The sequence below is a fragment of the Pyrgilauda ruficollis genome, unplaced genomic scaffold (genome assembly GCF_017590135.1).
Source record: "Pyrgilauda ruficollis isolate IOZ18807 unplaced genomic scaffold, ASM1759013v1 scaffold17, whole genome shotgun sequence".
Lineage (NCBI taxonomy): Eukaryota > Metazoa > Chordata > Aves > Passeriformes > Passeridae > Pyrgilauda > Pyrgilauda ruficollis.
This window is the reverse complement of record NW_024515875.1, coordinates 7,359,674-7,380,252: the sequence shown is the minus strand read 5'-3', so window position 1 is coordinate 7,380,252 and position 20,579 is coordinate 7,359,674.

Genomic DNA, 20,579 nt, shown 5'->3' with positions numbered 1-20,579 from the left:
TGGAGAACAGTGATTGCAAGGCATCTCAAGGAACAACCCCATCTTACCAAATGGAATTCAGGTCATTTCTACTTGAATTTCTCTTTTGGGGGAGTAAAATACAACTGCAAGAAAGTTACAGTCAGATCTGTATGTGTCATGTTGGAGTTTAATCAGTCAGTAAATCTCAGCTGCCCTTCCTCTGCAGACCTTTGCCAAGGGACAAAGCAATTACAGCTCTGTGTGCAGATGGAGTCCCAAACTGCTTGAGATGGTTTCTGCCATCCATCAATACATAAAACAGATTGCCAGTTCCCTCTATGAAAGGCACAGTACTCATGTTGTGCTTCCCTAATGCCACCTGGGGAGGCAGAGTGGCCCTGAGTTGCTCTCTGTAGTAGGTTATAGCAGAAATGCTACAATTTAATCCTGGTAATGCCAAATCCCTAGTAATTGCTTGGAGCAAGAGTAGGAGAAATTCTGCTCCCTCCAGCCAGCTGTAGATGCTTCAGGTCAAGCAGTAGTTTCTCACACTTCTGCCTAGCAAATATGCCTTTAGAAATGTACATAAAAAGCAAATAAACACCAGCCCTAAATCTGCTTTGTGAAAATGGACTGTTACGGTCTCGGCTGGGTTTGTATCTGAATGCACACAGAATAAAGCAGGGTAATAAATGCTGACTACATGGCCGCTTTTGTGTCTATTTCTACAGCTCTCAAAGTAGTATCCCCAAATTCCTCCAAAATCAAAATGTCCCATTTTCCCATTTAAAAAAAATAAATAATTCTTGGGTTTGTGTCAATTGGAAGCAACTTCTCTTTAAAATAAAACCTCTAATCATTTTTAATTAAATGACTGAAATAGAAAAAATTATTTGGTTTCGTTTGAAACAAAACTTTTGCTGATGTTCCAAAAATCACTAGCAAACTGAAACATCAGCCTTGAGTGCACAGTTTAACTGTATCAGTGTAGCTAATGACAAATGGCATTCAATGCCATGCCAGCAGCAGTGGTTAAACTCCATAATTGTTTCTTTTATTGTCTCCCTTTGCACAGATTTTAAATCCCTTGTTCCACAATTAACTTTTCTTTTCTGCTAAAGGCTCTTGTCTCTCTTGACAGGCTCTCTGATTACAAAATGTCTGCTGCAAGCTCAGGAATGGCAGCAGATCCAAGGATAGGAAATCTGTTTCTCCAGTCATTACCTGAGTAGATTGGAGTGTCTGTGAGCTGTAATGGGCAGGAGAAGACAGTGTGTGGCCAGAGATCCTGCAAACATCGAGATTCCCAATGACAGTCATCCACTTTGGCTTTCTTCACTCCTTCAAATTCCTTCCCTCCTTCCTCTGAAATGCATTTTTGGGAGAAGGAGGAGGGGGCAGGTTCTACTGGCAGAGGAAGCAGTGTTTTCACTGGGAAGTCTGATCTGCTCTTTCCTGTAGCTGGTGGCAATTTTCCTTCTGCTCTCTTCTGTCTCAGAGATAAGCCCCTTGCTTTGCTTGTCAGTCATGAAATCAGCTGCCATTTCAGGGCACCTCTCAGAGTTTCCAAATGCCTTTGACGCATTTTGCCTGAACAGGAGTCTGCTGAGAATAGCTACTAAATCTTTAAATCTGGTTTCACACTTAGTCGTCTTTGTGACTTTAAGTTTGTTGCTAGCATAGCTGGTGTTCCAGGTCACTGAGAGCCTGGGATTATTACTCAAAGACCTGGTATTAATATGAGAGACTGGCATTTTTATTGAGCCACTCCACCCTGGCTGGGTTTCTAAACGAAATAATTCTCTGAAGACCTGCCCCAAAGTGCTCTGTGTCTGTCGTAAGGGGGGGATAGGGAGGGGAAGCATGACTTTCCCTAGGCCCTTACAAAGGTTCAGGGAGAAAAGTAAAGTCAGAATGTTACCATACCACTATTTCTTTCCTGGTAGGAAACCAGCAAAACTTTACCTCAGGACAGGGCAAATGTCCTGTTTCCACTGAGTGATACAAACTCACTGCCATGTTGCTAGTGTCTAAAAATTCTTGATTCTCATTTCCACACACTTTCCTTCCTCCTTGCAGCTTAATGAAACCATTCACTCAACTGGCTTTTATCCCTCCCCCACTTCATCTCCATCTGTCCACTCCAGGTGGCAGCTCATCTGGATGAGAGTGTACCTTCAGTATCATGGCTCGTGCATCAATGATAGTTCCTATGCACAGCTTCTGCTGGATGTGCTGCAGAGAAATCATTCTGAATTCTGGAAAATACATAGTTAAGGTGGGTAGGAAGAAAAATGTTTGGATTTAACCAGCCACTCACCAGTATGTGATGCTCTAAAGAGAACTCCTTTTCTCCATGTTTGCACAGTCATTTAATGAAGTATCTCCCTAAACAATTTACAGTCTGAAAATTATGGTTGTGTATTAATGTGACAGACAACCTGCCCAACTGCAGCCACCTTCTACAACTTCTTGGTTGTCATGGGCTCTGAAATCTGGTCAGTTAGCAGAATTTGGCATAAAACATAAGGGCTCAAATTGTCTGGGGGTAACAAGCCATTTCCTTGGGAACAGCAAATTAAATGTTTCCAGAGCTAGCAAATATTTGTGACACTTGTTTCCTGTGGACCAATATTCTTCCTCTACATCCTAAGACTTCTTGGTTCTCTTTCTCTGGCTCATCCTCTGTTAGTTAAACATGTCTGTCTCTCAGCAGTTTCCAGACTCCTTTCTCATCTTTTCTATCTGTTCCCTACAGCTGTGACCCTAAAGCAGCTCTCCTGAATGCTGTCTCATTCTCTGAGCATCCTGTCAGAGTCCCCTCTGAACATGATTATAAAGCCCAGTTTGAAACCAATATTGATTCTGCAGCTGAACAAAAGGCTAAGGCTGCACATCCTCTTTTGGTCTTGCCCTGGCGAAGAGAGTCTAGGAGTATCTGGCTTCCTTCCTTCCTCTAGATGCAATCCCTAGATGCTGTGTGGAGTGGAACAGTGTTTCCCATTCCTTTCTCTTTCACTTCTTTCCATAGCTGTGCTTGTTGATGTTCATCGTAGTCACAGTCTGATTTATTCTCTCAAAAGTTCAAACTTTGGTCCAGCTCTTGAAGCTACCATTGAGGTCCTGCAGAACTCGTTCTCTTATTGGCTTTTCCAGCTTGCACTTTGGCAGGGCAGAAGATTGAGAGCTAAATGATTCGCAAATTTCATCAGAAGTTACTGTTCTTCCAGAGTTTTTTTGCTTTTCAGATGTTGCTAACCCTGGCTTGGTCACTGTCAAATTACAGCAGGCTTGACTTTTATGTTTTTTCCACTGGGAAGAAGCTGTTAAAGACCTGCCAGCAGATCTTCCTCTAGATGCTGTGTCCTAACCTACCATCTCTGCTGAATCTTTGCTGAAGCAAGTCGGCTTTATTTTACCCTACTTCTTGAGTATCATCTCTTCTCACCCCCTTGCATCTCTCTAATCCCTCGCAACACCTTTTTTAATCTCTCCTGGTCTGTCTGAAATCTGGGTTCCTACAGTGCTACTCTATGTCCTTCACTTCTGGTCACACCTAGTTGTCCACACATTTGCCATCTCTGGAGATCTGAAGGCCTCTCCTAGGTGTGAGAAAACAATAGCATGGCTGCATTTCCCCGTCATGCATCCCACTGCTCTCTCTGGTGCACACTGCTGAGCTGCTCAGTCCCTGGAACAGCCAAGGATTTCCACACCACCTGCTTGTGCAGGTTTATCTACAGTGTCTGCTGTCTCTGACTGCTGGCTGAGTGTATATGGAGGGGGCTGGCAAGAAGGGATTATATTCATTACAATATTCAATAAATCAGGTGGAATTAGCTCTGAGCAGAAAGCAGCAGTTGGCTTTTGCAGTGTTGTGACAGGCTCCGCCAATTATGCAATGCAAAGAGAAACTCTTTGACTTTTGTTGCTCCTAGGCCATGACAGGCCTGGAAAGACTGGCAGCTTATGATCTCCAGTAAATCTGTTCCCTGCCCCAGCCTCTGAGAACCTCCAGCCTCTACTGAAGAGGATCCATTCCTCAAGTGTGGCCCCCATTAGAGCTGTGACAAGAGGGACCTCCAGAACCTCCAGACTCCTGTGTGCACCCTTATGGCCCACCATGGGAGCAAGGAAGCACTTGGTTATCTTTATTCTTATTGATGCAGTGGGATATTGATTTTAACTGGTAGCTGTGCTATGGTAGTTTTTTAATGCTTCAACCAGCAAAATGAGGCCATGATACCCACACCATGGCGCTTGCCCTAATTACTCTGCAAGGTTAATTTGCTGAGGCTGTGCAAGTATGTGTGCCTGACAGATTGATTCCTTTGTATTATATTAGCTAAGGGAGGACACTGAGTTTCATACATATATGAGGGAGGGAGAACAATTAGACGAAGGAGATCTGCTCTGGTAGCATAGGCAGGTCAAGGTTATGCTGAAATGAAATTATAGCTGAAATACAAAGAGTAAAATCTTTGCTAAAAGACACCAAGATGGATCAGGATGAAAGCTCTTGAGGAGGAGATGGATCCTTTGAATTCGGATGATAATGGACTTGTAGAGGTGTTCAATCTTGACATGAGACCATGGGGAGGATGGTGTTATATATTTCTATGTGTATGCACAGAGGAAATTTTATTTTAATCTTGTTTGACAGAGTCTGGCTGTAACTGAAAGTTAAGAAGATTACTGTCCAGGGTCAAGAGCTACAATATGGAGCTCTGTACCATGGACACAGGTCTCTGCAGATAGTAAAATGATAGATAATGATTTACGTTTAAATCACAGATCAGACTTCTCAAGAGAACTTCTTTGCCTTATTCCAAAAATCATCATATTTCCAAATAGATGAAGCCCCTGTTACAAGAATACTGTCTTGCTAAGAATACTGCCTTCCTTTAAGAAAGTGAGCTGGCTCTGTTTGCTGCAGAAGAGGCCAATCACTGGGCAGAGGTGTTATGGAGCATATCTCATCAGAGATGTTAGAGATACCTCAGCAGAGCAAGAAAGCAGGTAGTGAAATAAGTGGGAAAAGGCATGGTGGTAGTTCCAAATGCACTCATAAAATTGCAGCCAGAAGATGAGGATAACTGGAGAAGAATATGACACAGTGGTAAATATTTCCTAGAAGTAACCAAAAGACCATATTCACCTCCCAGTAATGTCCTCATGTCTTGTAAAAAGAGAAAGTCCCTGCTAATCCACGAGCTGTCGGTCCAGGAAGCTCCACTCCAATGACAATGGAGAGCAATGCCCTAGGTCTGAGTGTACCTTTAGGCACATGTTTTGTTCTGGCTAGAATACTTGTTGCGAGAATAAAGGGAGTAAGGCAAAGTTCCCCTCTTGGATAATTACATTCTGCCTCCATAACTTCTCCATCAGCTGTAGTATAGAACAGATTTTTTTTTTTTTTTTCCTGCAGCCAGGAGGAGACAGAACAAAAGGTCTACTGGTAAGAGGTTTGTGTTGGATTTGGTCCTATCTGGTATTTTATGTGGTGTCAAATTTCAAAACAAACTGAGGATTGCTTGAAGCCTATTGGTAAGGCTGCACATCCAGAGAACTGCCCTAGCTGTGGCAATGATGTTTCACCCAAACCACATCAATCAGAGGGTGGAAAGAAAAGGAAAAGCATCTTTTGCCTTGCATTAATCTTGAGGCAGTTTGTGGAACGGTTCTGAGTGAGGTGAGTGGGAGGATGAAAACTTCCCTGGCACATTTTGTGATTTAAAAATAATAATAAAAAGAAACCCCTTGTGTTCTGAAAACTCTATTAAAAGAAATGTACTTACTGCAGAAGAACAGCATGAAAGCAGAGACTAAGGGCTTCAGCAAGGGGAATCTGAAAAAAAATTGCATTTGGGGCCAGCTTTAGGGAGTGGAGCTGAGAGCTGAAGGAAACAAATGGCTTTGCAGTATCTGAAGTAAGATAAAGCCAGCCCTATATATACATATATATATATATTTGGAACAGCCAGTTACTTTATGCTGAGCACTGGGGAGGGAGGCTGGGAAGGAAACAGTGTCCCCTTGCAGATCAAGTGGCAGAAAGAAGCAGCTTTTGGCTGTCATGCAGAGGCTCATGTGCAGTTTGAAAGAGGCAGATTCCTCAGGAGGTGTTCAAGAACCACTGGTTTACAAATATGTGTAACTCAGTGCTCCCCGCCTTTGCTCAGCTGGGGGCAGGGGAAATAATTTGGAGAACCTAAAAGCAAAGGGGAGTTGTAAAACCAATGTGGTGTTTTTTGCACAGGAAAAGAAAGAGAAGGAGTTTGCTGCCTTGTGCTCTCAGTAACGGTGCCAAATTTTAGAGATAAACCGTGGAAAAATGAAACAGAGACACCTGAGAGTGCTAGTGCAGGGAAATAAGAGTGGGAAGAGAAAAAAATCTGAAATGCTGAAGATGAAATGTGCTTTATGTTTGTGGAAAGGTGGGAACTGTGACAAACTCAGACCTGGAGTTTATGTTTTATTATATATTTTCCTTTTGACCCCTGGAGAATACACAAATAAAATCAATTAATGGGCCTTGAAGAAGAATTACTTTAAACTGTTCAATTAAACACTGCAATGCAGAGAACAGAAAGGAGGCGGGGGGAAAAAAACAATAAATACATCTGAAAAAATGGACTTGTCTGAGGCGCCTGGGCCCCGACATGCACCATTACTGACGGATCGAATCACACTTCCATTAACACCATAATCTTATAGACTCCACAGGCCGTAAAAAAGGGATTTACTTTAATCAGGTTTGGTTAGGGCTGAATTTGAAAAGCGCTACAAGTGAAATAAAACACAACCTTGTCCCCCCTTTGATTTTCTTTCTTCTCACTCTGCCTCTCTAATTTACAATTTGCCAGCCACCAGCGGTTCATTTCTAATGGCTGCGATCCACTGGTGTATGTCACTCTCTCCCTTTTTGTGGCGGAAATGATTAGGGAGAACATCGACCTTTCATTTCCATCCCCACCTCCTGCTTCCCTGGACAAGCACTCAGGATGCAGCATTTCTTTCCACATGGGCTGTAGTTCTCCATGTTTGTGTGCTCCACACCCTTACACTGGCTGTTCTGGGGCTGATATTTGGTCACTCAGTTGTGGCTGTGAAGAGATTGTGGAGGAGAGGCAGGCATGGGCTAGTGATGAGCAGTTTGCCCACTGGCTTATGAGTATCGACTCCTGAGGAGAGCAGGAGTGTCAGAATGATGGTTTCTACCTCTCTTTCCACCTCCTTTTTCTTTGCCTCTTCTCTATGCTTCAGTCTGTTAAGTTTATCACATGAGGCCAACTAAGTATTGTGATTTCTGTTCCTTTTTTAATTCATTCCCAAAAAGGGCAAATCCAACACTATTCAAAGGCTGAGATATCAAGTGTGTTTTCTTTTGCTCCCTGACTGTCTCACTATCACTATTAATAAAAAATACCATGTTTTTACTGTTTAGAGAGGTGCCTTATTGGGTGTCATGGTTCAATGTCAGCTGTCAACTCAGCACCACATGCAGCCACTTGCTCACCAGGCCATTGGTTGCCAGTGACCAAGCAGGTTAATTCCATTGTTAGTCAACCCATTGTCTTCTGCTAGATTCTGTTGTGCTTTCCTAAAAGTCACATCTTTGGCCCATGGTAGTGCTGGCACTCAGGTGGCAGCAATGAGGAACTGAAGATCACAAGGTCACCTTGGGCTCGTACCTATAGGAACAAAATAAAATTAAGCAAAGAACTGGAATAGCTGCTGTTGCCCCTGCCACTGGACACTGACCTGTGACAGGGTCTCTCCCGTGCTATGGTGTAATGGGCCGCCTTGGTGGGAAATGGATTAGGTGAGTCCTGGGCTAAACACTGCAAAATTAACTCATAGCACCTGCGAGAACTCTGCTGGGTCAGCTGTGATATTAGAGTTGTTTTATGATAGCTGGATGCTGACAGGTGCATTTTGATTCCCAGCCTGTGGAAAACCATCAGGTTGTTTCAGAGCTGCAGCTCCCTGAAATTTGCCCTCACCTCACATTCCCTCTTTCTTCTCCAACACAAATCCACTATGTGACTGAACACGTAAAATCCTTGTGCTTAGCTGGAAAACACTACCCACTTCTCCCACACAGCTCTACAAAGGTATACTACCAGAATGGACTTATTCCTCAAGGTTTTAATGATAAAGATTTAAGGCCAAATAAAAGCAGTAGGCAGAAGAACAGTTTAAGCATTTCATGGGGGATCTGGTTGCATAGCCACTCTTGACTTCCCGAGCACTGGAAAATGGAGGAAACATCATTCCTTAGTCCAGCTGGGAAAACCTGGTACTGGAGAGCTGTAATGGAGGGATGAAATACCACCCTTCTAGGTCAGTAGTGCTTGATGACTCCTAAGGCACGGGTGAAGGAATATGCTCTGTAAGAAAGGAAGCCTATCATAATGCTTCATAAAATTAGGTTCAAGATGCAAAATTTACACAGTTCTAAAAGCAGGGAAAACATTTTGAATTTGTTCAAGTTGTTCGGTACAACCAGACACAAAGAATGACAGATGAAAGCAGAAAATACAGAAGAAAATGAAAAAGTGAAGGAAAATGCAGGGAAGGAGAGACTGATATGGAGGAAAGAAATACTGGCAAAGAGTAATTTCAATTTAGAAAGAGATGTCAGATCAGAAAGAGAGTGTTACATGAACATTATGGGTGTTCATTTGTGTGCTTGTAAGGTTTGAGAGAGAAAGAAATGGGGAGGAAACTAAAGGGAGGAAAGCAAAAAATAGTCTGAATGAGAGTTTGGTCATGGGAAGGCAAGGCTAATGTTAGTAACTGATAATAAAGGCAGGCAAAGGGGGAAAAAAAGCATACAATTCACTTAAAAAATTCTCGAAGTTTAAAAGCTCCCCAGAGGCTTGGTAATAGGAAAGGGCTTTTAAGTGCTATTTTTTCCCCCTGTTTTTTCCTCTGGGGATGTCTCAGAGGAATGATTTATTGTCTAATGTATTTAAAGTGACAAGGCCAACTTCTGCGTGCGTGCTGCAGCGGTGCCAGCGGCTCCTCTCCCGGTGTGGCAGGAGGCACCTCCCGCCGATGGCTCTGTCACACAGGGCAGCACCTCTGTGCTCCAGCAGCACTGCCAGCCAAGGCAGGACACACCCCGGCAGGACAAATCCAGCGGGGAAGCAGCATCCCAGTACATTCCTGGCTTAGGTGGCCTGGCGTGGGAGAAGCGGGTGTAGTGACACAGAGAGAAGATGGTGAGATGCTAAGCCTGATTCCCGCTCCCAAGAAAAGTGGGCTTGGGTGACCTTTGAAGACACAGATCGTTCTCCATTCCCTTTCCATGCTGCCTTCTGCTACAGCAGCTGGCCCATAGCTGTGCCACAGCCTTGGCTTCTGCTGTGCTGTCTGCAGGCCAGTTTGGGCTGTTTCTAATCACTGGTGACTCATGAGATTTTGCCTTCTTCTCTGGGTCTTTCTGTGGAGACTTCCCATTGAGGCATGACTGCAACCCTGTTCTCTTCATGCCACTACAGCTGCTGCAAACAATAAGCCTCACCTTCTCAAGGAGAGTTAAAAAAAACCTCAGGGCTAAGTTTGGTTTGTTTTCTTTTTTTGTTTTTTTTTTTTTTTTTTTTCCTTAATATTGAGCCTGTGTTTACTTTTGCTCTATTACACTTATATTTATACCCCTTAATACAATTCTTCTACTTCCTTTGTATTTACACACTTGTAGATGGTTAATCTTAGCCCTTGCCAAGCAATGCATATTTAATTATTTTAATCTCTTCTCATATGTCAGTGCTTTCAGGCCCTTAATCTTTTTTTTTTTTTTTTTTTTTTTTTTCCTGCTGCTCTTCTCTGAATTCCCTGTGCTCATCAACATCTTCTGTAAATGTGTGTTGCCCAGAATTGAGGGCAGCATTCCAGGTGCTGTCCTGCCAGATCTGTACAGAGGGCCAGTACCTCCTCACTTTCTGACATGATTTCTCTGCAGATGAAGCACAGCATAATGTCAACTTTTTTTTTTTTTTCCTGCTGCTGCTGCTATATGACATTGCAGATCTGTAACTTAATTTGCTGTCCACTATATTCCACAGCCCTTATTTGATCATTACCAATTTTCAGATATACTTCTCTTTTAACATCCTGGTTTCCATTTATTTTCCCTCATATGTACAAACCTGGATTATTATAAGCTGATTCTCATTTTCTCTGCTGGTCCCTACTCATAACATTTTGGCTTATATTGTATTTGTCTTTCTACAGCAGTGGGTAATGGAAGAAGCTATTCATTTTTCTGTAGCCTTTTATTCAGTTTTTGATCCTCTGCTCCCCACAATTCCTGGTACGCGTTTGCTTATTCTTCCCTGGAACTGTGCCCCTTGCTCACAAATGGTCAACAGCCAGGAAGCTGTGTCTTGTCTCTTTTAGGAGTCAGGGAGATTCTCCTTGACCTGAAAAGCAGAAGCAGCAGCTCCCTGTGCTCAGCTCGGCTGTGCGAACGCCAAGTGCGCCAGCCAGCTTTCCATGTCCTAACCACTGTGTGATGCTTCCTCTCATAATCAGTCCGAGCATCACTGCTTCTCCCAATTGCCCCCTGCACTTAATTGACCAATAGAGCTAGACATATGGAGGATCGAATCACAAATCCAAATCAGCAGTTGTCAGAGGAGATTAATTCAAACAGGAAGCTACAAAACACTTGGGCTTTTTTTTTTAAGTATTTTTTTTTAATTTTCCCCTCAAGCTCCAATAGAAGAAATTATTATTAATATCCCCAGCAGATGGTAGTGACTCCAATGCACTTTCTCTACCTAACTTTCCATGTGATTTTTGTAGCATTTAAGTGACACTGGGAAATTACTGAGGCAGCCAGAGAAGAAGTTCCATTCACACTGCCTAATTCAAAGCACCTGAGTTAGATTAGCCTGTCTTAATTCACTGTACAGTCAATGCAGAGAGATGGGTGCTCTCTGGAGGTGCTTCTCACTGCTGACTCTGAGGAGGTGAACATCATAAGTCAGGTGCACACATCTTCCCTCTTTCAGCTGCATTGCCCTCTGCTGTGCTCAGGTGTCCTCAGCTCTGAAACACATCCAACCAAGGGTGCTGTAGCTGTGTCCTGCTACCAGTCCCAGCCATACTGAGATCAAGGCTCTTTTATGTTATCCACTGCATGCTCTTGCACCAACCCTCTGTTCTCTTGCACCAGCCCTTTGCACATTTCCCAACCCTTTGTTCTAAACAGACAGCAGTGAGGCAGCACAACCTAAGGGGGACTGCCCCACAGGTGCAGAAGCTGGGCAGTTAAGGAGACTGAAGATCTGCTTGGCAGAGCAAGGCAACCTACTTTATAAAGAGCTCAACAGGGACTTTGAAGAGGACCCTCATCTTTCTGTGTCAGCCATAAAAGCAGAGCAGAGCCAAGCAACTCTCTCCACTTTTGCCCCTTGACAGCTTCCAGCTGTGGAGGGGAGTTCACAGCTGAAGACCTGATTGCCCCCACTAGGGCTGGAGGAGGAGTCCTTAGCTGGGTTAGGTTAGCCCGTGCCAAAAGGACAGGCTGTCTTAATTCACCATGCAGCCAATGCAGAGAGGCAAGGCCACGGTGCTGATGCTCTGATGAGATTCCCCTGTGCTTAGGAGAAGGTGGCAGGTGGAGGCACTCAGAGGAAAACGAAGGAATGGAAGGAACAGGTGGGTTCCAAGCATAGCTATATAAAGACACAGCATGTTTGTCTTTTTCTTGCCTGCTCTAATGCCTGTGCTGCATCCCATGAGGTCTGTGTTCAACCACTAAACCTTAGGTGACAATTGGCTCCTTCCTCAATAGCTAGTGAAGGAAGGTAAGGGGCTTTGTGAGGATTTTCTAGAAGCTGAAGAAAAACGGCAGCAAAAGTTCTTGCTGGAGCCCATGAGGGGAACAAGGCAGCTTTCAGGTGAGCAGTAGACTGCTCTTGCAGATCTGGAGCTGGCTTGAAGGTCGGACCACAAAGATTAGGATTGAACCATCAGTTTTCTATATCTCAGAAGAAAGAGGAGCTCCCCAGGCACTACCTGGGGCCTTGGGTGTGCACTGTGAGAGCTGAGCAGAGAACCCACAGCATGGAGAAGCCTTGACTATGATGTGCCCCTGATAGGGGGCATATGTGCCATGGTTTTTGTGAGGTTACAGCTTGGAGGAAACAGTTTGGATGGGTCTCTCGCTCTGCTGCCTTCTTGATTAACTGCAATCAGCAAGGGGGAAGAGGACTTTGTACTGAAACCCTCTGCTCGATACCTAGCAGCGATTTTTGCTTTTTTTCCTTTCTTCTCCCTCTCAAAAAATTAAAAAGTGTGAGGATGCATGAAGATTGGAATAGAAATCATTGACAATCTTATCATACCATGGTATAAATCAATAATATGCACTTGACTGGAATAATACTGATTGCTACATCCTATGAAAGCTATAGCAGGTTGAGGTGGGATTTAAAACTTTGAGACCAACCTGTTTTAAAAGATGCCCAGATAAACTATGGGCTGCTTCAGTGAGCAGAAGTGGGCTCACTCAGTGAGCTGAGTGTGTCAAAGTCTCCAACTGCAGCCCTGGAGTTGAAGAAAAGACTTCCAACAGGACAGTTCCAGCCTATTGCTGCTGTAGTGGAAGCACATATGAAAGGTAAGAGAAATGGTGACTGGTATAGAACAGCACTGGATGAAAAATTATGTGTACAGGGGGGATATTAATTATATTAGTTTGTTTCAATGAAAAAAGAGTTGGAAATTGAAACCTGAATGTATGTGTTTATGTTGGTAGAGTAAGAGCCTTGGGGTGGAGTTTTCTTGCTCAGAAAAGTTATTTTTGCTTAGGTGCTGTGCAGGGAATGGAAACTGTGAGGATCAGGGTGGTAGCTTGTGATGTATTCTGGTGGTAACTAATCTTCTGTTGTGGAAGGTATGAGCTGGGGTCCTGCTACATGACTTCTCTGAGCTCCCTCAAGAAAAATGACCTTAGAACAGGTGAAAGAAATGCAATCTGGCCTTTTCTTGTTAAAATCAGCCCTCTGCCACCCCACCACTCCCTTCAGAAATATCTGGCATTCCTAAGGAAATTTGGATGGGAATTTTTCAATAATTCTGAGGGTCAGAAAAGCCTTATCTTTTGCAGGATTTTGTCTTGTGCACACATAGGCATCAGATGAACTCAGGCACGGAGTAGATGCTGCTGGGTTAAATGTTAGGTCCATTTTTTCCCTGGCATGCTAGTAGTTGCCTGAAATGGAGAAATGCATATGCACACTCCTCCTAACTGGGACAGCAGAAGCTGGTGCCATGAGAGATCTCGCAGGTTGTCAAGTGAGTAGGATTAGGTATGGCCCAGGAATCGGAGAATAAACACAGCTCTGTTGTGCAGGATAAAAGGAGATGGTGATCAATATATCTTAGAGCTTCAGGGCTTAAGGCAAGCAGTATCTGACAGGATTAGGAGGAAACTTTTTTAACATGGACTAGTCATCCTATAATTGCCTGCCTGGGATGCTCACACATTCTATTCTGTTACCCTAGTGAAGCCAGCCACCTGAGAGAGTTAGCTGCTATGGCAAAACTTGTGTGAAGAAAGTCTTGCAGTTCCTGTGTACCATAGTTGTTACAGAGGGGATGCAATGAAGCTTGAATTCCTGGAGGCAGGGACCAATGGTGCTTCAGCACGGATCCCTTCTAAAGAGAGTGGAAGGAAGGAGCTGAAAATCGGGAGAAGTGGTGGTACTGTGGCTGGGGCCAGCCCTTGGTGGAGAAATGGGTGGATGCAGATGTAGAGATTGTGGTTAGGTGAAGGAACATGCCAGCTGCTTCCCAGAGTTGCACAGGTGCATGGGGGGCTCATTTTGAGGTCTCTGTCATCATTAACACACTGGCAGGTGTTGTGGGATGTGACTGTTGTAACCACGAGGGAGAGGACAAGTCTAGAGCTGAGGGCTTTGGAATTGAACCTTGCTGTAAGCGTGATAGTACCTTCAGGTATGTGCAGAAGGCAAATGTGTGCTTCATGGGTCTTCTCTCTTTTTCTCCATGATATAATTCCTAAATTTGGAGTTTACTATTTCTTCTACCCTGACCTTCCCTATAGTAATGTCTAAAGGGCATCTGTCCTATGAAACGTATATATGTCAGGGACATGGGGTAACTATGAAGGTAGTTTAGGCTTCTTATCCAAGCTGAGGGCTGTGAATCTTGCCTCTCTTTCCATAGGCTGTAGATCATGATCTGAGTGAAGTTTTGAAGCTCCTGTGCACTGGAGGCCTTTACTATGGTGTTTTTATCCGTGTTCTGGCTGTCTCTTTTGCAAATGGAAATAATAATGCACTGTAGCATACTCTGTGAAGGACCCTGCACTTGTGTGACCTGTTTCATGTGCTGCTTTACTCTTTCTGACAATCGAGGCACACACCATGTGCTCCTGAGGAAGAAAAAACCCAAAAACCAAAGCCTCATAAGTACCAGGATTATAGTGGCAGAAAGGCAGAGTCGGTTCTACTATAGCTTTGTCTCTCAGGATGCAGAGGAAGTCCTTGATAGGAACAGGGATTCAGCAGAGGCTATATTTCTTTGGCTGCTGAGGTCAAGAGACAGAAGGAATTGAGTTGATTTGTGTAAATACACTGAGTCAGAGCAGGAAGAGGGCTATTGAAGCTGAAGAAGAGTCATGGCACAAGAGCAGGGGATGAAGTAGCTTACAACTAGTTTGAGTAGTGGACTTCTGAAGAAGCATGTCTGCTAAAATTGCTTGGGGTAAATGCTCTGAGTAGTTCTTAAAATGAATATTAAATTGTAAGATAAAGGACTTAGGTCACTGATGGTGATAGCCTAGCCTTGTCATATTTCAGACCCCTCTAACACAGGATTAGACCTGCAAGAGACTCTATTGTTAGTGTCTCTCACCTCTGGGAATAACTAGAGTCTAATAGGAATATAGGGGAAATATTCTTGCAGCTATTTTGGGCTTTTCTGGTCTCTGACAATCAGCATCGTTGCACTTTAGAGCCTGCCTGAATGTACTTCTTCATTTGAATTCCTCTACTTAAGTATCAGCATTTCCATTTCACAGATAAAGAAATTGAGACAGAAAGGTAAAATGACTTGCTAAATGTGCTCACAGGAGAATTGGGAGTAGCACCCTGTGAATGCTCCGTGCTGGCTGCATCTGCTGGGTTATCCTCCCACCCCTGTGCAGAAGGTCTGGCTAGCAAGCCCCTCTACTGAAACCTGCTGGGCTGAAGGCTTTCTGACAATTCTCTGAGACATAAGCGTGTTGCTTTATGGAAGTTTTTAAGGCTATGGAATCTGTTATTATTTGCTTTTTATGTCCTACAAAGCAGACAATAAAGGAAACATAGCAACTATTCTTTGTGACTTTAATCCCAGTATGTGTACATTGCACTTAGCACAATAACATCTGGAAGCAGGTTTTTCTGTTCCTTATGATGTTGAAAGACCCAATGATTGCTGGACTAAAGGTTAATCACACAGTTGTGCAATCTGGCAGATTGGGGAATAGGAGAAAGCAAACCCAGCCTGTTCTTCTCTGCCTAGCTAATAGTCACAGGTCCTTCTGGTGCCACTTTCTGACTGCTAAACTGACCAGCTGCTGCTGTTCCCTCTCGGTGAACTTCGAGAGCATGAAGGCTGCACCTAAATGCAGATTTGTGTGCTGCTGTTTGCATAATTGGAGCAAGCAAGGCTTAGGGTGACATCTGCAGCAGTTGTGCTTGTTACTACTGAAATACAGGCAGGAGAGGAGGGAAACCAGTTGAGGTCTTTGTGCAGGCTCCTTTATATTCTCTCCCCACCTGCTGCAGCTCTAGGTCCTGTCAGCTATCAGACACTGGGGCCTTTAAGAAAAAGGGGTTTCTGGAAATATCTGAGTCTGAGTATAGGAGATGGGGGAACTTTGGTTTGACCTTACTGAGGGAGAAATTTTAGTGTGAGGCCAGCTCTTTATTAAACCTCAGAGTTCAGCCAGATGAAAACCCTCGGAACTGTCTGTGCCAAGTAAAGCTTCCTGTAAAGCGTTCACACCTTCTCACCCACTGAAGCTGCCCAGCCATGAGACTTAGAGCTGTAGGAAAAAAGGTTTTCATTAGCTCTATGGCTCTCAGAGCTACTTGTTTAATTTCACATTTATGATGTAAGAATGTGTGTATATCAAGCACTTAACATTCATCTTCTCTCACATGCACTATATTGAATCTCATATTCTTTTACTGTTTGTTTTTGTGTAAGTAATTGTTACATAAGATCTGAATTATTTAATTTTTTTTTTCCTGACTGTGTTATATGTGCTGGTCTCGCTCTTCACTTATAGAAATGTAGTGGCTCCACTTTAACGTGTTTAACTTTGGAGATCTACCTGTCTATCAATCTCTTTTCTTATAAGGAAGAACAATGTTAGTTTTACACAGCTCCATATTGCACAAAACATTTGGCAGCATGAAAATCTCTCATGAAAAGTTACAACACACACATGAAAAATGGTCTGGGGAATAAAATAGAAGAGTGATGATATTGTGGACTCTCTGGCTTGGTAGTAGAGATGCTTTTTTGTAGTAGTACAGATACTCTTAGTAGTAGAGGTACTCTTTTGTGAATTGAGAGGGCTGGTTAAGCAAGGATTAAAGTTCAAGGCACTGAGCTGGAACTGAGGAAAGCAATTCTAAGTAGTCTCACAGACTACCTGAGTGATTGTGGATAGTTCACAGAATGTTTCTCATTCACCTTCTGTGAAGGCATGTAATACCATGTTCCCCTAACATGTATTTTTGTGCTTGCATATCTGGGCAGGAACTGTCTGCCATGTATTTGTACAGCTGGTCACAAAATCAGGCACTAATCTCAGTCAAGTTTGTTGCTATGCTAAAACAAATGGTCACAGGTTTTGTAATGTGCTGTGGAGCAACCTCACAATTTGGGGGATTGATGGGTCAATAAAGGGTGTGTGACAGTCATACTGAAAGAAAAGGACAGAAATGGGTTTAAATACACGGGATTGTTTTAATTGAGAAGAAGGACTGAGAGGATTTTGAAGGGTTTGACAGACTTGTAAACTTTTTTTGGTTCAGATCAGCTAGGTAAAACCTATTTTGATTACCTAACTGATCTTTTTACAGGGTGCAGGTGTTTGGTGGCATTGTTTGGGGATTCTACAACGTAAACCTCATTGCTCATCTCTTGTCCACCTGCGGTGCTGGCTTAAGATTCAGAGTGAGAAAACTATCTAATATTTAAGCACAGTGCTTAAAGGATAAAAGGGGTCTCCCTCCTGGGTGGTGCAGCAGGATACTAATTTGTGAGAAAAGTCTGGTTTGTCACCTTGAGCCCAGGTGATGTCGCTCATCATCAACATGCTCCCTGTTAGCAGGAGGGACTTGGCAATGACAAGTGCAGCTTTCTGTTTCTAGAGGATTCAAAGTTTAATTACTTTGTCTCTGTCTCATGTAAAATTGCTTCAGGCACAAAGAGCGCCCGGGACTCGTGTGTGCCAAGGAAGTGGCGGCTCAGCCTGGAGCGCTGACATTCCATGGAGCTGCCGGTGCTCAGTGTGTCCCAGCAGCTCTGTGTGTTTGCAGTGGGTATGAATGATCAGTACTTGCAATCTTGTTCTTGTCAGAAGCAGCAGCTACAATGCTGCCTAAGCCTGTGCTGCTGTGTCCTTCTGGGAGCTTCTGGTAGCTTGATGGGACCTCTGTTTTCAGCATTTGGCATCTAGTTTGAGGTGTCTCCATTCTTGCAGCTGTGCTGCTTGAGAGACTTTAGGAGTTGATGCTTCTCCTACCACCCAGGATGTTTGAGCCCGTGGATAAGAAAGTGTGGGGATTATCAGAGCTTGGTCTAGGGCGTAAAATGCTATTTCAACAGGCAATGCTTGGGCAAAACCTTACATGTAAATGGTGCCTATGGGCATCTGACACACCTATTTGGTCATAAATGTTTCTGTTTCCATGCCTCATGACTAAACAAAATTATAGTTTTCTCTGGACTCCAATTCAGTCCAGCCCAGACAAAATGAAGTTGTCTATGGACTCGGGCTCTCTCAAGTTACCACATGTCAGCAAATTAATAGCACCTTTTTGTGTTTGCTGCTGTACTGGCATGGCCTCCCTTTGCAGTAAAGGCTAAGCTAAGTAAAAATGCTTCCCCTAAGGCCTTCTGAATTCCCCAATGCAGGTGACTCCACAGTGTGAACTGAAGCCTTAATACATGCAAAAATCCACAGGAGTGAGTTGTTACAAATGCCCAAAGGGCAGGCAAAGTTTCAGCTGGGGCTTTCTCTTCCTTATGCACTGAAGTCAATCAATCATGAGATGCAAATGTGTAGAAAATGAGGCTTCATTAGTTCTTCTGCTCAAAGCACTCCCTTAGGGTTTTGTTGGTGTCTTCTCTTTTCTTTAATGTTAAATTTCATGTCTTTGAGCTGCTTTGTCCTAATGTGGTTAGGTGTGTCTAAAGGAGAAGTGTGTTAGAGGAACAACCTCTCTCCCTTCCCATCCTTTTGGAGCCATTCTGTGAGATTTCTGCAGTTGTTATTAAAAATGGAAGGAGAGTACTATCCCTGTGCTATTAATAAGCATTTTCTGATGGACAAGAACTTGCAACCTTGTGTAATGCTGCTGGTGACCTGGTCAAGGAAGGGAGTTGCTTTTTAATGAGATGTCCCCATGGGGATGCTTTGATCCAACTTCTCGGAGAGGCACAAGGAGAACAGACAGAAAGGAGACAAGGGATGCGGGCATCTTAGCTCAGGCCTTTGCCCGCTGGCTTCAAGGGCTCTGTCAAATGAGGAAGGGGCTTTGTGAAAGACAGCGATTTGTTTTGCCAGGTTGATAACTTGGAATGTCAAAAGCCCTGAACAGCTTTTTGCAGACACTCTCTGAAGTAACAACAAGTCATTTATGAATCAAAGAAATTCACTGTGCCAGCCAGACCTTGGAGATATTAAGCAGTAACAGGGTATCTGTAAGGAATGTTAAAGCCATTTCTGCATATGAAACCCTGTATGGAAGTTGCACAGAATATGAAATAAGTTAGAACTTTAGAACTATGTATATTTTCCACCTATATATACTTTTTTTTTTTTTTTCTGAAATATTCTTGGTTCCTAAAAGCCAGTCTGATATAACGAGATTGCTAGTGTTTTCTTACTGGGGTTTGTTGGTTTGTTTGTTGAGAGGTTTTTTAAATATTTTTTGTCACTTTTTTTTATCCTTTTTTTTGTTGTTTTGCTCTTAATTGTTGGTTTTTTTTTTTTTTTTTTTTTTTGCTTGTTTTTTTGGTTTTTGGTTTTTTTTTTTGTCTTAGGGGAGCAAGGGAACAGTAAGGAGGTTTTCAGAAAAAAGTCATGGTTTATTTTGACCTCATCTGAGTTTGGAATGTCAATGCAGTTCTCTCTAAGCTAAATGTAACTGGAGGTCTGAGCCCTGAAACACTTAAGTAGACATTCATTCATTACAGAAATTGAATGCTTCCAGTAAAACCTAAAAATTAAAATTGATGGTGAATTACTGTGTTTCTTTCCTGATACGGACTGAATGGGAGATTAAGGGGCTTTGATTTTTAAAAAACTAATAAAGAAGAATGTTTTTTGGGAGTCCTGAGCTGAAGCCTTTAATTGGTGCACCTTACTCATAAAAGAGCTGTTCTGCAGGTACATTTGCTTATGCCTACCTACATACAAATACAGTGCCCTGTAGTCTAATTTCTGATTTGAACACAGATACATGGTCCATCCATCACTCTGCTGTCCCAAAATTCATCCTTTTTTTCTGAGCATTCATTCTTTGTGGCCACTGTCACTACATCTTATCCCAGTCCAACTGGCTATGGCCTTCTGTAGTGTCCATCTGGCTCAGCAGGAGACTGTGATTTCAATCAGCTCCTCCCAGGCCACTTCAGCGTGGCCTGATGAGAGTGAAGAGCACTTCAGGTGTGCTGCCCCCTCCCTTGCTGCCAGCTTTGCAGAAATGCTGTGAGTTTTAATATGCATGCTTGAGTCTGTGTTCCTGCTGGACAGGAACAGGCAGAAGGGAGCAGCAGCAAGCATCCCTGCCTGGCTGCTTGGTCTGTAAGTTATTTGTGTCTGCTGTGCCTGAGATATGAGGACCTATTTATGTGGCCTATTTAAATTTTGCAGGTGGCTCATATTTCAGCACTTTCCATAGAACCAGAAAATCTCAGTGTTTTTAGCCAATTTATCAGTGTGTGTTTTCCCTGTTGGGGACAGCATGATGTCTATTCCCAGTGGGAATTGGCTGGTAGTGCTGCTTCTGTTTCACATGAGAAAGTGCTTGCAGTGGTAGGTGCCAGATGCTAATAGCTGTTGCAGGGGCTCTTGCTAGAGCTGCTAGATATTCCAGGTGTGCCTACATCCGAGAGATTACTAGAAAGGGGGTATGTTGGACACTACAAAGCTGCCATCCCCTGGTTCATGTCTCCTTGTGATTTTCTGGTTTCTCAGTATTGGAAACCTGAAGATGTACAAAGTCATACCACATGCACAAGAGCACTGTCCAAATGCTTCTTGAACTCTGTCAGGTTTTGTGCTGTGACCGCTTCCCTGAGGAGCCAGTTCCAGTGCCCAACCCTGCTCTGGGTGATGAATATTTTCC